This window comes from Ambystoma mexicanum, chromosome 1q (assembly GCF_040938575.1).
Source record: "Ambystoma mexicanum isolate Mex_15411 chromosome 1q, UKY_AmexF1_1, whole genome shotgun sequence".
Taxonomy (NCBI): domain Eukaryota; kingdom Metazoa; phylum Chordata; class Amphibia; order Caudata; family Ambystomatidae; genus Ambystoma; species Ambystoma mexicanum.
The window spans coordinates 1,234,255,250-1,234,268,481 of record NC_090922.1 but is presented as its reverse complement, the minus strand read 5'-3'; positions in this window follow the sequence as shown (position 1 = coordinate 1,234,268,481).

Below are 13,232 nucleotides of genomic sequence, written 5' to 3'. Positions count from 1 at the left end.
CCAGCGCCCAAATCAATGGTGCGAACACCATCGAAAGGAACTTGCAGGAGGGCATTGATTTGTTTGGAAGTTGTTTATCAATACACTAAGAAAAAGGTCACAAGGAATAATTCAAATGAGTGCTGATTTTTGCAAGTCGCTGCAATAACCAATGGCCTGGAATCGGCGCCTCATTATGTGCAGCTGCTATGCGATTGCACTGAGGCATATTCAAATGGCAGTTGGTTTTAGTTTAGATAGAGGCGGATCACATGAGGTGCCGGAGGCGTTGCATTTTAAGATTGCTGTGTCAATTGCATTTCCGCATTATTTTCTTCCACTACTGTTAAATTGCACAGTAAATATTGCACAATATGTTTGTACATTTAGTAAATTGCACCTGGTTCACATGTTCCACTACAACAGATGTGTTTTTTTATTGTTTAAAGTTGTAGTTAATATAGGCATGCATTTACCTCATGACCAAAAATAATAACATACGCTCGGCTAACAGTGGGAGATGTCACCCGGCACTATTTACCACAATTCCATGTGGAATTTCCCTCCGTGCAGTTTACCACCACTGAAGCAGAAGAACGCATAGATGGAATTTAGAATAACACATTAATGTTGACCATAAATTACACTTATCTAGAGTTTCTCAGTGTAAGTACGAAGCAATCTTCTATTCTACATGCACACTATTTGAGACAATCCGGGTATATTCACATATTCGCCTTTTGCTATGCAGTGGTTTTCTTCGTGCAGTATTTTCTACATGGTGTGTAATACCTCCTTGATTTGGTTTTATATATGTAGGTGCTGGGGAAACGAAGGTCCATGGTCTCTTTTCTCACAATGTCACATGTAAGTACAATATCTGGGTACAAATATCTGAGTGGATTTCTATTTGCTATTTATGTGTCCATTCTTGGCCTGTAGTTGGTAAGATTTCGCTGACATATGACACGGACGCTAAGCACGGTGTGACGTAACTACACATTCTGTGTTTGGCATCCCGGAAGGAGATACTTAGGGCCTCATTGCAAGTTTGGAGGTAGCCTGCCTGTAATACAGCCAGGCTACCTCCAAACTTGTGAAAAATCCGGCACCCGCCAATGGGGAATTACTGGGGTATTCCGGCCCCGCCGGACCCGGTAATTGTCCTTTCGCGGGTGCCGGAATAGGGTGATTCTCATTCCCATTTGAGCCCCACCGGCACCAATCATTACGGTACCTGTGCTACAGGCATGCTGTGCTCGTGGGTGCCTTTCATTCCGCCAGGTCAGACCTGGTGGAATGAAAGGCACCCACGAGCACAACTCGAAGTTTGCCGGTTCCGGATACAACGGTACCGGCAAGCTTACCTGTACCGTTATATCCGGACCTGCAAACTCATAATGAGGCTCTATGATGTAGAATGAACGCGGACAATACTCAGAAGTGAGTAGACATGATCCAGACCTATGTGCCATGAATAGGTAAAAGGGTGATAAGGGTGGTCCATTTTGTGAATACTGCCGACAAGAGCAAGACACAAATAACACTTGACATGATAATAATGTTGGGTGTTTTCCAACCAGGTTAACTAAAATATCTTCATGGCATATAAAACAGAAGGAAAGCAATTATGGAAAAAGACAAGCAAACGATGGAAGTAAGTGAATTAAAAGATATTGTATATCTAGGTGGATTACCAATTTCTATGGTTGGTAATGTAGACACAATATACGTTGTTTATGTCTCCCATACAGAAAGAAAACAAATTCAGATTGATTTGAAATTGCATGGCCAATGAAGGAAGCAAATTGCACTCCAGACATACTATTATACCAAGGGAGTATAGATAGACAGTATACAATATTTCATGTTGATCCTGAAGAATGCGACTAAAAAGTAATTGGTAGATGTCGCTGAAACCGGTCGACCCCAAGAGGGGATATCGTTATATGTTTAGATACCCCACTCTTATGAAAATATTAATTGTTCCCTTCTCGCCTTTTAAAAGGAGAACTGTTTCTCGATTTTGAACTCAGTGGGGGGAGCAAAAAAAGTTAGCATCTTACTAGCTCATGTTCCGTTTTCAACCTTTTCTCTCATAAATGTTTCTTAATTAATATTCCCTATAGTGCTCCTTTACAAATACCCAACCCTTTCTCTGATTGATGTACTTTTTAGCCCCAGTCTGAATGAAGCACAGATTACCATAATGGTGTGTCTGGGCTGGGTAACTAGTTATCTAGATTCCACCTCTGTCTGATAGATAAGCGGCACATCACTGGGGAATATGATAAAAGACCAACTTAGGCACAGTTAACTTTTCCTTGGGACATGAAGCTAGTGTTAGCGTAGTCGATACATTTAAATAAATGTTGGTTCCTACTTATAAGGCAGCCCTTTTAAAACATTTCTCTACCCACCAAAACCAACAAGAAGCCTGTAAAGCAGCATTCAATTTGGTGTGTGGTGAAGACCAATATCCGAGAAAATTTCCCAAGAGGTAAAGCATGCATTCAAACCGACATCTCAGCAGCAAAATACCAATCGCAGGAAGTTTATAAAAATATTTTCCCATGCTCTCCCAAAATACATGGTCACCCAATTAATGAAAGACTTTGATGATTCATAAATTCTTGAATGGGTGATTTCACAAGCTACTAGGATTTACAAGGTCCATAATCCTGCAGAAAATAAAAACAATCCCAAAACTCCCAAACAATCTTCAAAACCTACCACCACGAAAGTGGCAAAGGTGAAGAGTACCCTTCCTTTGTATCTGGAGTCAGAAAGTTCAAAGAATGTTCCTCTTACCACAAAACGGAATGACAGAGAAAACCCTTTGTCCAGTCCCAATCCAGCAACACTCAACCAGTGCTTCAAAATACAGATGGCTCTGACACTCCTACCTTTAGAAGTCCATGGTACCCCGGTTCTAGGTCCAGTGATGGCTACAGATACACTCCCCCACAGCAGGGTAGGAATCCAAATCAAGGGACAGTTCCCCCAGGAAAACCTAATCAGAATTTCTCACGGGAAAGAAATGCAACACCCTCTCCAAATCAAAATCTTCAAAATGATTTCACTCCTCCTCTTAGATTCCATGGCAATGAGCCTAGAATCAAGGGGAGTGGAGACCCAGAAAGGAAGTCTAAAGTGTTAACTTTCAACCATACCCGAGTTACTTTGCTAGGAGGGAGAGCAACAAAGGTATGACCCAAGACCTTCCTAAGGTTCAGAGGGAGGAGAAAAGATCTCTCAACTTGTGCAACAGGTCAAGCAATTGACAGAGAACATTGGACAAATGTTGAGGGCCCAACAGAAGTCTGATACTACTGTGCAGACTTCAGGGTCGGGTGCCCCAGGGGACAATGACAAGAGGCAAACAATCCAAGTAACAGCGTCTTAGTGGAAGTAGAAAATGGAGATACGGTGGAAAAGACATGCCAAACCTTATTTGAAGCTTCTGTTCTGACCCATACAACAACACCTGAGGTAAATAAATTGATTCAAGAAAATAGAACTGACAACTCAACTGGGAACTAGAACCAAAAGAACAGAGTAAAAGGGTGAAATTCCAAGAAAGGAAAAATAGAATAGTGACATTTGAGACAGTAGAGAACTCAGAAAACGCAGAAAGGAAAGTCTTCTCTATCAGACATGGAGTGACACCACCCAAAGAAAGTGGGTGAAAACAGAAGACCCTGAATCCGAGAATGAAAAAGAGACTGAAAGGTGTGAAAAAACTTCTAGATACAAAGCCAATCTGATAATACTGACATTATAAGCACAGAAAATCCAGAAACAGTAGAGGTGTCCTCCCTCCTAAAGGATTCTGAAGATTGTCCTCTGAGAAGAGAAGACAACAAATGGTCTGTGGATACCATTGTAGGGATACACCTACTGCATATTCTATCTCCAAATGTGTGTTCATTTTGACAGGTTCCCAAGCCAACTCACGTGAACTTGGTCACAAGTAATGAAGTGTATACATGGGAGCGACCCAAGGGTATACCCTAGAATTAAATGACATCACGAAAACTCATTCCAAGCTGTCTAATAACTTACACTTTCTTTGTAAATTGGAGTCTGAGAAAAGTAGATACTATTCTCCTGTCCAGAAGGTCAGTGTGATCTATCAGCTCTGTTAGACAAAGGGTTATAGGCAACCCTGATTTCAAAGCAAACCTTTGATAAACTCAACCTAAGAAGGGGGGAAAGTCAAAAGATTACTCTCCAACCTCTTCTAGGAGAACTAAACATTTTTGACGGAAAACATATTTCTGTCAATAAGATTGCAGATCTGGAAATGAGAATTGGGCGACACCATCTGAAACATCCAGTGATCGTCGTTGCACCAAAGGGCACACCCTGGTTACTGGGGAATAATTTTCTTTGGAGGCTGTCCACTCTAATTGATTGCGTGAACCAGGTTTTCTGGACACAAACTTTTAGGCAGAATCCTGTGCAGTTCCCTTGGGGAAAACTGCAACAAGATTAAGACTACAGGAGTAAGCAGTAAACCCAATTGGTAGCAGTCTGTACCACCCAGATTTACCTGGTAGCTGTGGCTGAGCAGTCAGACTTCTCTCAAGAAGAGTAGGGCAGTATATAGAGTATGCAAACAAAGGGGGGTCTGGGAATCTCTCTACCAGCACGAACACAGCCCAATGACCTGTTCTTGGGCGAATAACCCCTGGGAGAGACTCTACCAAGTCTTTAGCTCACTGTCCTTTTCACAGAGAAGAAATTTCCCCGCATATCAGCCTTTGTCCTGCCCAGGGGCAGTCCAGCGCCGAAATGCTAGGCAATTCTCCTCTGAACAAGAGTACCATCAGTAACCCCATACACGTGTTTCAGCCTTGTTGGGCATCATCAGTGAGGTGAAACTGTTGCCTCTCTAAGAACAGTGAGCAAGGGGTCCACGTCAGGATTGCCCTGGTAACTTATGGTGAAACCCAAAGTTAATGTATGCAAACAAAGGGGGTCTGGGAATCTCTCTACCAGCACGACCACAGCCCAATGACCAGTTCTTGGGCGAATAACCCCTGGGAGAGACTCTACCAAGTCTTTAGCTCACTGTCCTTTTCACAGAGAAGAAATTTCCCCGCATATCAGCCTTTGTCCTGCCCAGGGGCAGTCCAGCGCCGAAATGCTAGGCAATTCTCCTCTCAACAAGAGTACCATCAGTAACCCCATACACGTGTTTCAGCCTTGTTGGGCATCATCAGTGAGGTGAAACTGTTGCCTCTCTAAGAACAGTGAGCAAGGGGTCCACGTCTGGATTGCCCTGTTAACTTAGGGTGAAACCCAAAGTTAATGTATGCAATCAAAGGGGGGTCTGAAGCTTGGCTATCCAGCCACTGGGGTGCTTGGCACGGCGATTCGACCAAGAGACATCTTTGGAAGGCAAAAGGGGAGAACTGGTTGGTCCCACCAGCTCAGAGGAAGAACACTCGTCCAGCAGAAGATCTTTTCTTGTCGTTGGGAAAGTGGTGAGTTCATTGCAGCAGGGCTTCACCGGTGGTGTCGTCGTTGCAGATGGCTCAGCTTCTTCCCTCTTCAGATTCTTAGGTCCTGTGGCGACTTCTGAAGTTCGAGTCCCAAAAGCCCTGCTTTTATGCAGAAACCATTCAACAGCCTAGCTGTCACTCAAACATGCTAAGTGGTGATCCGGGCGGCTCACCACTGGGCCAATCAGAATAGAGTGCGACTTGAGTTGCTTAGGCAATGCAGTCCAGGGTGCCAATTCCCCTCCCCACACATCCTGTGGAACCCAGACAGAGTGGAACAAAGGGCTCGACCTTGGTCAGAGTTACAGAGACAGACACGAACGCCATTTTAGAAAGAGTTCTGGCAAAAAGACCCAACCGTTAATTTAATATTAAATAAATAAACCGGCGGTATCTTTAACATTGCACTAAAAAGTGGTGCGTTTAAAATCGATGGGAAAATCTCATAGAAAATATTCCGGTGGAATATTTCGTGTGGTAACCATTGCCACCAGCCAGAAACTCGACAAGGGGGGACTGGACAGTGCCCCCTTGAAAACAGACCCAGGGGCAATATAATTAACCCCTTCCAGTACTTCCACAATATGATGGTTTGTACTGGTTCTGTTCACAATTTAGGACTAGCAAAGTCAATGGTGACTTTACATGCCCTGGGAGACAGTAATCAGTCCCAGGGTATGGAGTCTATGTTTGGGGGTCACTATGACACCCCTGTGTTACTGCACTGAGGGTGCTGTGTAACACACACATAAAAAAAAGATGATACCCTATGGAGTAAAAAGAAAACCCCATAGCCCATAAGCACATAACAAGTCAAAGACATACCTCAAATCATGCCTAAGAGTGGGAGGAAAAGAGTCTCACTCTTAGCAGGAGAAAAAAACAAACCACAAAAATCCAGCAAAGCTGCTGTGGCACTCACTAGGTTTGGGAAATTAGCCTTATAAGAGAATTCTCCCTAACACAAACCAACAGTCTCATCAAGTTGAAGAGATGTACCAATTATGGCAGTCTGTATGGGATCTATATGAAGTTAAATCAAATTTCAGAGAATACTTTTTCACTGAATAGATTTCACTGAAGAACATATTGATTTCTTTAAATATTTTTATTTGGGGGGGCGCTCCCTAAACCCCTCATTTCCCTCTGCCTTTAAACCCCTCCCAGCTCCCTCTCCACCCGTTTTTACCTCTTAAGCCAGCCCCTATATACATTCTAATTAAAACTTCAGTATTTTTCTGTATCATCTATTCGTTAAAACTGTTGTTATCTGTTTTTAATTCGGTCACATCACTGGATACCGTCTGAATGATACTTGTCAATTGATTGAACAACATCCCAATCAACTTGAATTTCGTTTTCAAAATAAACAGGTTCCCGAAATGATCATCATCTTAATAGGAGACCAGAGCAGTGAGGGGACCTCATCCCAAATCTTAGTAATGAATCTCTTTCCTAACAACATATGGTTTTCCATGCTCGAAGGAGACACTTTCTAGTTCTATATGCAGGTGGACCCAAAGAAAACCCAAAGTACTCCTGAAAAGAGTTCGGAAAAACATAATTTTATCGATATCCAGAAAAAGGGCAAACACACATTCTTCCCCATTTAGATAAATGGAGGGAAATATCCTGTGTTTGCCAGAGTTTGTCTAAACAATGCAACAAGCTGCATAAGTGAAGCACTGTTTCAGCAACTCCAAAAAGATCAGACCACGTCCTACTTTGATTTGACAAATAAATGGGACGTTGGTCTGGAAAACCAACATTCTAAATATGTCGTACCCAACAGGTGCATGCTAGTGCATGCTAAAAAGTTTGATTGACAATAAAACTATAGACAATAACTGTTGGATTGTTAGAGGTGTCCCTCCGGAATTGTATCTGGATAGAGATAGTCTCCATCAATTTGCAATTAATTTAGATGTTATTAATGGCAAAGTTTATTCACGGCTGCAGGGTAACCCAATGGGCATTGACAATGTTGAGAAAGCATTTCAGTCAACTCAACTGTTGCCTCATGTTGTTGAAGTCCAAGCAAAATAAGAGGTTACTATCGCAGGACAGGAAGCATTCATACATTTGAGCCATAACCTCCAAAAACAAGTATTTCACTACATCCAACTGCATTGGTTGATCTAAAAGACAAAACTATTTGAATATTGGTGGATAACAGCCACCCTTGTAGACACTTCTATTGGAATGGTGTTCTATTCCCAATACTATTCGATGCATTTAGAAAATGAAATCATGGGCCAAATTCTAGAAGATTGCTACAACAAGACAGAGAGTAATCCACCAGAAAAGATCAACATCTACCAGGGGGGACATACCTTGGTGTATTCCGAATGCCCGGGGTAGAAGACGTTACCTGTGACATCTTGCAAGGTGAGGTAGTATTTAGAATTCATGATAACTATCTTGAATCCATGGAAACTCCTCTCCAGTTAAACACCCTTAAGAGAGATCTCTACACCCAACTCAAGGATACTTCTGAAATATTAAAAAAGAGGTATTTCTGGGTTTCCAGCAGATGGCCGAGGAACAGATCAGTCTGGTTGATGCCTGTGATACCAATGAAAAGCAACAACTGACACAGCTATTCCTGGATTTACGTATCTTTTCAGTTGATTCCTATGATTTTGGGAATACAACTGTTCATTCTATTAGAAGGCAGGTCTCACACATATGTTTTGGGGATGCCCAAGTATACAGGTGTTCTGGAGGGAGGTAGCAAGGGAAGTAGCGAATATTCAAACCCCAGAGGAGTGTCTACTGGGGCGATATAAAAGAAACGCTAAAGATTAACCCATGGACAAGATTAAGGACCTTATATACATATTGGCAAAATGCAGCATAGCTATGAAATGGAAGGACAGTAAGGGCAGGAAGGGTTCACGTATTGCCAGGTGGTGGGGACAGCAGAGACTGGAGTATGGGAAAAAGTGCCGGGGGAACAAAAGTTAGAAATGGGGATGGACATCCAACAGTGGATAACATTATCTGTCACTTTGTTCACACGGGAGGAGGGCAAGACTGCCACACTGGCTTTATTGGATGGAGCAAACGCAGTATAAATCAAGAAACGCAAATAAAGGACACTGGGTACAGGCCGGGTGGGAGGGGAGAGTTTGTGGGGTTGGGGGGGTGAGAGATGATATGGAACTAACCACTGTAACATGTTGAAGTGAATTGAAGGGAGTTGTGTTTTGGTTCGTTGTTCTGTTGTTGTTTAAGAAAATGCAGTAAACATATTTAAAAAAAGAAAACTGTTCATTCTATTACAAACCAGTGGACCCTGAAATGACTCTTGTGTTTGTGAAACAATACCGGTTGCCTCTCACGCCAATGGAATCACTCACGAAGATCATCAGAAATCTGGAATCCTGTGGCATAATTCGTCCTATCCACAGTACCTTTAACAATGCAGTAATGGGGATCCTAAAATCCAATGGACAATGGAGACTTTGTGCTGACCTGAGAAAGTTGAATAAACATGTCCACATGTCAAGGTGGCCTCTTCCCTATATTGACAAAGGACTGACACAGATGCAAAAATCAAAAGTGTACTCAGCCCTTGACTTGACAAATGGTTACTGGACAGTACCCGTGAACAGGGAAGATCAGTATAAGCTTGTCTTTACCTTCACGAATAACAATACACTTGGACCTGTACACCCTTCGATTAAATCAATTCAGGAAATTAATTCAACATTCTCCTTCACAGTGCTATGCCTGATCTGAGTGAAAGAGTGAAAGAGGAAATATGGCAGATGTGGATAATATGTTGATAAAAGCTCAACTGCAGATGAACATGTGGCAGAAATCAGATATGTTCTTACCAAGTTATAAAAAGCTGGTATATATTTTTTTCTCCAGAAAGGATAATGGTGTACTATCCGGGACACAAAATTAATTACAGCTGAGAATCTCAATCCCCAGAAAAAAAGGTGGTCAAAGCCGCACTCACATTAAAGAGCAGGTGCAATGTGGGTTCATGACATACATTTTGGATGATTTTCTTTTTGTTTCATGATTTTATGATTGTTTATTAATATTTTGTCTTGTTTATTTGTATTATGGTGTGAAAAGTTGTAAAACTGAAACAAACTAAATTGAAAAAATGTTTTTAAAACAAACCCCCAAAACACTTTGTGAGTTGGGAAGCTTCCGTGGACTGACTATAGTTGAAAATTCATTGAGGATTATGCAGAGATCACTCCACCTTTGGTCCACTTATTGAAGGCCGCGGTAAAGTGGGAATGGGGTGAAGCACAATCTGAGGCAGTGAAGCGATTGAAAAGGAGCCTATCACAAGCTCCTTGTTGTGCTTATCCCATCAGGAATAAGGAGTTTTTCTTAGAGACTGGTGTCTCAGATACCTGCTTGACTGCAGTGCTATAGCAAAAATATGTCAGAGTCTACAAGGTAATCTTCTACACAAGCAAAACATTATCCACCGTAGAAGAAAAATTCAATGATTGCAGAAAAGCACTTCTGGCAACGTTGTGGGCATTAAAAAACTGCCGCCCTTATATGCAGCGGGAGGGCATCGTCATAGAGTCCTCCCACCAGGAAGTCAGGTATAGTCAAAATAGGAAGAGCCCTCTAGCACAAGGATTGGATGAATTACATGACTTTGTCCCTTTTCCATGTGGCGGTGGCCATTTGTTTTCTTTTTTCCCCAGGAGATCGGCTGCGCAAGCAGCGCAAATCAAACAGGGGTGTGGAGGGCACAAAACCATTGTGAGGATCTTGAAGATTTTTGTGGTTCATTCTGGACCAAGATGGTAGACCTGATTGTCACTTGTCCTGATGGCCACTTGATTGACCTCTTCTTCTGCCACCAAGTTTCTCAATTTAATTACTGACAGGACAAGAAATGGTATTGCCTCAACACCTGCTTTACCGAACTCAGGAGTAGATGTTGATAAATGCCTCAACTACCCATACATTAAGAATTTGAGGCAGCCTCAACAGCATGCTTTTGCATATGCCCAACACAATCTGGGGAAGGTATGAGGACGTATTACGACCTAAAAACAAAAGAACGGGAGTATGAGGTAGCTGACAGAGTTTACCCATATAATTTTCAGAAAAGCCAAGGAAAATATGTTTTTACCTTCTTGGCGAGGTGATTATGTGATTATCGATAAAATGTCCCCTCTTGCCTACAAGATCCGAATCCCAAAAGGAGATCTGGTTGAGGAAAAATGGGTCCCATCAACCAATTGAAAAGCTGTCACCCTACACCAGCGTTGAGAATGATTGAGGTGCCCTCTAAAGTTAGGCCTGAAGAAAATGATGAAGCCTGAAATTGAAAGAACAGAAAAAGGAAACTGAGTAACAAGAAAAATGAATGGGTAAGTAATCAAATTAAGAGTGTGAGATAATGAATGCATGAAAATTTTAGTAGTAATTAATAGGTAATGTAAAAATTCCATGATAGGAGGTACTGTTTTCGTAAAAATATGTGTCTCTATGTGTCACTAAACCAGCCTTTCTAACCCTTTCCATAGTTACTGGAGACTGCCCCAGATGTGGTAGCAGTGTACAGTATAAACCAACATAGCATAACATAACATTAACAGAAGAATTCTTTCCAGAACGTGGCGACCAAGAAAATCACAACAGAGAATGGAGAAGATCCAACTGGAAAAGAAGATCTCCATTGCTACTCGAACAGAAAGTGATGTTGGAAAAAAAGACTCCTCCCAGATTAACCTGGAAAAAATGATTATTTAAAAAACAAAAGGTTGTATCAATCAACTTCTTTGTCCTGCCCCTTTTTCTGCTGCAAGGAGTAAGAGCAAGGGGGGGGTTGTATGGAAATTGAATTCAACCAGAAGATGCAGAGCAATGTGCTACTTTAAAAACAAACACGTAAGCTGTGTCCTGCCCACAGCATTTGAAAAACACATGTGCAATGTTCTCAAGTCCCCTCACATCAAAATACAGTGACAAGGTCTGGGATGAACATGTCAAGTACCATAAAATATCCTGCAACTTTTGATCAAATGGGGAACTACCTAATCCGAGGAGAAAAAGAATACACATGGTAAATAGACAGAGAGTTTATGCTACTATGTGTGCTTATTTCATTTACAGAAATCAGGGGTCATGGTTATGATTCCTACAGATATTGAAAATGTGGACCCTTGATGGAAGCTTTGATAGGCCAGTGCAATGGATAAACTGCTGTATTTTAGTTAGAAATTTAAAATCTAGGGGCCCAGAAAAATCTAACTTTGAAAAGTGGCAATTAGGAGAAACCAACCTCATCAAGCCTCAGTTATCGATTTGAACTCTCTTTCTGTTCAATTCACAGCCCCCAGTAAATCAACTACAGAAGTGATATGCCTTGCACTATCAGGGGGATAATGACTGGCCTGTAACTAGGTCACTACGAGGTTGAATTTGCAATTAGTCCTAAGGCATGTTAAGGATTTTAAAGAGGCGTCACATTCCAGACCAGGACTCTTTCTACTGGCCAGGGATGCAGTGCACAATTAAAACACTTGTATGCGTATTTCATACAGATTTAATCTTTGAGAAGGCAGCCAACCCGTCTCACACCCTCCTAGTGTACACCCTGTGCTGCAATGGACCATGAACCAGGCCGGTGTGTAATAATGAAATATTTATTTATTTTAATTTTGAATAAAAATCAAACACATTCAGTATAGGGCAGCAATCACCAGGGTGGTAATAATTACACGGTAAAATTATAGAATACACTTAATTTAACCTTCTAGCCTAAGATACACAATCCACAATTGAAAGAAAGCAAAATTACTTTTGGGTAGTGCTTTTAAATGGCACCACAGTTAAGCATTCCCCCTGCACCACTCCCTCAAACCCCTGCTAACCTTTTGTTGTGTGCATGGAGAGGAGTAGCAAGGAGTCAGGTACACTATACAAAAATCGGATTGAAAATCCGACCTACCATCCCTGAATAGGAGGCAAAATCGGATTGAGCTCTCTTGAAAAATGAGCAAAAATTTACTCGGAATTACTGAATGTTTATTTTATATTTTGTATTTGTATTTGTATTTATTGTGTTTATATAGCGCTATAATCCAAAACGCTTTACATTTTAACAACTGGATACATATAACATTATAGCAGTAGAAGCAATTTACAATTATGAATCAAACCAACAAATTTTACATGTGCGGTTGAACAGATAAGGCAAGAATGTGTGTGGCAGTCTCAAAGAAGCAAGAAAACTCACAAGCTACAGGGCAAGGTACTAAACAACTGGCATACAATTTAGGAAATTGACTTTGTAAGGAAAAACAGGGCAGCAAGAATCACACGTGTTGAAATTGCAATTTCTTCATTTCACGGGTATAAAATAGAAAAACCCTTGTTGTTTAATCTAGTGTTAGAGCCTTAGTTAGCACACATTCGACAACATGGGGTAGTTCGAGGTATATGTGTAGGAAATGGAGAGGTAAAGACATTGGCCTATGCGGATGATATAGTGGTTATTTTGAACAATCCTGTGGAGGGGGGTGATCTTTTGAAAGGGATTTTTGAAGAAGTAGGAAGGTTATCAGGTTACCGGATTAACTGGGGAAAAACATTAGTATTTCCAATCAGACATTCAACGGGGGGCGGGGGCAATTGTTAGGTTGGAACTGTAAATGGGAGAACACGTGCCTAAAGTATTTGGGTATTCACATTGCGTGGGATATTAGAAAAATAGTCCATTATAATGTAGATAGAATCATTGAGACC